Consider the following 5,065-nt stretch of genomic DNA (forward strand, 5'->3'; position numbering starts at 1 on the left):
AGTGGACTAGTCCCTCCTGCAAAAAAGCACCCCCACAACATGATGCTGCCACCCCCTGCTTCAGAATTGAGATGGTGTTCTTCACTTTGCAAGCATCCACTTTTCCTCCAAACATAACGATTTTCATTATGGCCAAACAGTTCTATTTTTGTTTCATCAGACCAGAGAACATTTCTCCAAAACGTACAATCTTTGTCCCCATGTGTAGTTGCAAACCATAGACTGGCTTTTTTATGGCGGTTTTGGGGCAATGGCTTATTCCTTCCTGAGCGGCCTTTCAGTTTATGTCGATATTGCACCCCTTCTGAAAAAACCTACACTCGATCCCTCCGATGTCAACAACTACAGACCAGTATCCCTTCTCTCTTTTCTCTCCAAAACTCTTGAGCATGCCGTCCTTGGCCAGCTCTACCGCTATCTCTCTCAGAATGACCTTCTTGATCCAAATCAGTCAGGTTTCAAGACTAGTCATTCAACTGAGACTGCTCTTCTCTGTATCACGGAGGCGCTCCGCACTGCTAAAGCTAACTCTCTCTCCTCTGCTCTCATCCTTCTAGACCTATCGGCTGCCTTCGATACTGTGAACCATCAGATCCTCCTCTCCACCCTCTCCGAGTTGGGCATCTCCGGCGGCCCACGCTTGGATTGCGTCCTACCTGACAGGTCGCTCCTACCAGGTGGCGTGGCGAGAATCTGTCTCCTCACCACGCGCCTCACCACTGGTGTCCCCCAGGGCTCTGTTCTAGGCCCTCTCCTATTCTCGCTATACACCAAGTCACTTGGCTCTGTCATAACCTCACATGGTCTCTCCTATCATTGCTATGCAGACGACACACAATTAATCTTCTCCTTTCCCCTTCTGATGACCAGGTGGCGAATCGCATCTCTGCATGTCTGGCAGACATATCAGTGTGGATGACGGATCACCACCTCAAGCTGAACCTCAGCAAGACGGAGCTCCTCTTCCTCCCGGGGAAGGACTGCCCGTTCCATGATCTCGCCATCACGGTTGACAACTCCATTGTGTCCTCCTCCCAGAGCGCTAAGAACCTTGGCGTGATCCTGGACAACACCCTGACGTTCTCAACTAACATCAAGGCGGTGTCCCGTTCCTGTAGGTTCATGCTCTACAACATCCGCAGAGTACGACCCTGCCTCACACAGGAAGCGGCGCAGGTCCTAATCCAGGCACTTGTCATCTCCCGTCTTGATTACTGCAACTCGCTGTTGGCTGGGCTCCCTGCCTGTGCCATTAAACCCCTACAACTCATCCAGAACGCCGCAGCCCGTCTGGTGTTCAACCTTCCCAAGTTCTCGCACGTCACCCCACTCCTCCGCTCTCTCCACTAGCTTCCAGTTGAAGCTCGCATCCGCTACAAGACCATGGTGCTTGCCTACGGAGCTGTGAGGGGAACGGCACCTCAGTACCTCCAGGCTCTGATCAGGCCCTACACCCAAACAAGGGCACTGCGTTCATCCACCTCTGGCCTGCTCGCCTCCCTACCACTGAGGAAGTACAGTTCCCGCTCAGCCCAGTCAAAACTGTTCGCTGCTCTGGCCCCCCAATGGTGGAACAAACTCCCTCACGACGCCAGGACAGCGGAGTCAATCACCACCTTCCGGAGACACCTGAAACCCCACCTCTTCAAGGAATACCTAGGATAGGGTAAGTAAGGGTAAGTAATCCTTCTCCCCCCTTCTCCCCCAAAAAAAAAAGATTTAGATGCAAGTGGCTGTTCCACTGGATGCCATAAGGTGTATGCACCAATTTGTAAGTCGCTCTGGATAAGAGCGTCTGCTAAATGACTTAAATGTAAATGTAAATGATATAGGACTCATTTTACTGTTGATACAGATACTTTTGTACCCATTTCCTCCAGCATCTTCACAAGGTCCTTTGCTGTTTTTCTGTGATTGATTTGCACTTTTCGCACCAAAGTACGCTCATCTCCAGGAGACACGTCTCCTTCCTGAGCTGTATGATGGCTGCTTGTTCCCATGGTGTTTATACTTGCATACTATTGTTTGTACAGATGAATGTGGTACCTTCAAGCATTTGGAAATTGCTCCCAAGGTTGAACCAGACTTGTGGAGGTCTACAATTTTTTTCTGAGGTCTTGGCTGATTTCTTTTGATTTTCCCATGATGTCAAGCAAAGAGCCACTGAGTTTGAAGGTAGGCCTTGAAATACATCCACAGGTAAACCTGCAATTGACTCAAATGGTGTCAATTAGCCTATCAGAAGCTTCTAAAGCCATGACATCATTCCTGGAATTGTTCAAGCTGTTAAAAGGCACAGTCAACTTTGTTTATGTAAACCGCTGACAAACTGGAATTATAAGTGAAGTAATCTGTCTGTAAACAATTGTTGGAAAAATGACTTGTGTCATGCACAAAGTAGATGTCCTAACCGACATGCAAATACTATAGTTTGTTAACAAACCATGAAGCATGGATGAGGGGGTGTGATGGTGTGGAGGTGCTTTGCTGGTGACACTGTCTGTGATTTATTTAGAATTCAAGTCACACTTAACCAGCATGGCTACCACAGCATTCTGCAGCAATGCGCCATCACATGTGGTTTGCTCTTAGTGGAACTATAATTAATTTTTCAACAGGACAATGACCCAACACACCTCCAGGCTGTGTAAGGGCTATTTGACCAATAATGTGAGTGATGGAGGGCTGCATCAGATGACCTGGCCTCGACAATCACCCAACTCCAACCCAATTGAGATGGTATGGGATGAGTTGGACCACAGAGCGAAGGAAAAGCAGCCAACAAGTGCTCAGCATATGTGGGAACTCCTTCAAGACTGTTGGAAAAGCATTCCAGGCGAAGCTTGTTGAGAGAATGCCAAGAGTGTGCAACACTGTTGTCAAGGCACGCTATATTTTCATTTGTTTAACACTTTTTTGCTTACTACATGATTCCATATGGGTTATTTCATAGTTTTAATGTCTTTAGTTTTAGAAAATAGTAAATAAAGAAAAACCCTTGAATGAGTAGCTTTTGTCTGGTACTGTAGGTCTGTGTTATTTTTCTGAAGTGAAGTGTATATGGCTAGGATTTTTTGTCAAGGGTTCTATTTTGGTAAAGAATAGGTGATAATAAATGCATGGTAGATAATGCTGCGAGATGTGAATTTAAAACTGAACTTACATAACCTTTTCCATTCTCATCTTTGTGGCAAGGGAATTGTTCCACTGTTCTGCCTTATTATTATTCGACCATGCTGGTCATTTATGAACATTTTAACATCTTGGCCATGTTCTGTTATAATCTCCACCCAGCACAACCAGAAGAGGACTGGCCACCCCACATATGCTCTCTCTAATTCTCTCTTTCTTTCTCTCTCTCGGAGGACCTGAGCCCGAGGACCATGTCCCAGGACTACCTGACATGATGACTCCTTGCTGTCCCCAGTCCACCTGACCGTGCTGCTGCTCCAGTTTCAACTGTTCTGCCTTATTATTATACGACCATGCTGGTAATTTATGAACATTTGAACATCTTGGCCATGTTCTGTTATAATCTCCACCCGGCACAGCCAGAAGAGGACTGGCCACCCCACATAGCCTGGTTCCTCTCTAGGTTTCTTCCTAGGTTTTGGCCTTTCTACAGAGTTTTTCCTAGCCACCGTGCTTCTACACCTGCATTGCTTGCTGTTTGGGGTTTTACGCTGGGTTTCTGTACAGCACTTTGAGATATCAGCTGATGTACGAAGGGCTATATAAATAAATTTGATTTGATTTGATTTAAATGAATTGTTACAACTGAAGCTGGGACGATAAACCGAAAATCATCGACCATACCATATTGATCACTTATCGTCTGCATTTTGCTGATGTCATTCATTACGATAAGTGGCGTATATAAGAGAAATATGATGTTTGAAATGAAATAAGTTTGCTAATATGGGTAATTGTTAATGGAACAATTGATGGCTAAGAGTGTCAAACTAGTAGTAGTAGTTTAAAGGATCATAACAAAAGTGGTGCATATTGTTATAAACGTATCGTTCTTTCATCAATTCAGGCAATTTATAGCAAAATAGATTTTTGTCCTTGCCAACCACCCAGCTCTAGTTAGAACCAGCCCACCAGTGACAAAATTAGACAAAATGAATGGTTTTGAAAGAATTTCAAAGCGTTTCCGAAATGATTTAGATATTTTGCTGTGGGTCCACTCAAATGGCATCGGTCCGGATGCGGACTGCCAGTTGAATACGAGGGATGTGCTCTATTGTACTGTACGATACTGCGCTGTACTGTAGCCAATTATAATGTAGTGTACTTTACTATACTGCACTGTACTATACTGTATCATTTCGAAAGCATTCAGAATCCTTGACTTTTTCCACATTTTGTTACGTTACAGCCTTATTCTAAAATTGACTACATTTTCCTCATCAATGTACACACAATACCCCATAATGACAAAGCGCAAAAACAAGTTTAGAAATTTTAGCACAAAAAATAAATATATTTACATAAGTATCATTGATAATCCTTGAGATGTTTCTACAACTTGATTGTAGTCTACCTGTGGTAAATTAAATTGACTGGACATGATCTCGAAAGGCACATACCTGTCTATATAAGGTCCCACAGTAGACAGTGCATGTCAGAACAAAAACCAAGCCATGAGGTCGAAGGAATTGTCCGTAGAGCTCCGAGACAGGATTGTGTCGAGGCACAGATCTGGGGAAGGGTACCATAACATTTCTGCAGCATTAAAGGTACGTACCTAAGAACACAGTGGCCTCCATCATTCTTAAATGAAAGAAGTTTGGAACCACCCTCTTCCTAGAGCTGGCAGCCGAGCCAAATTGATCAATCAAGGGAGAAGGGCCTTGGTCAGGAAGGTGACCAAGAACCTGATGGTTACTGACAGACTTCCAAAGTTCCTCTGCGGAGATGGAAAAACCTTCCAGAAGGACAACCATCTCTGCAGAACTCCACCAATCAGGCCTTTATGGTAGAGTGGCCAGACGGAAGCCACTCTTCAGTAAAAGGAACATGACAGCCCGCTTGGAGTTTGCCAAAAGGCACCTAAAGGACT

Source organism: Oncorhynchus keta, chromosome 14 (genome assembly GCF_023373465.1).
Source record: "Oncorhynchus keta strain PuntledgeMale-10-30-2019 chromosome 14, Oket_V2, whole genome shotgun sequence".
Classification (NCBI taxonomy): Eukaryota; Metazoa; Chordata; class Actinopteri; order Salmoniformes; family Salmonidae; genus Oncorhynchus; species Oncorhynchus keta.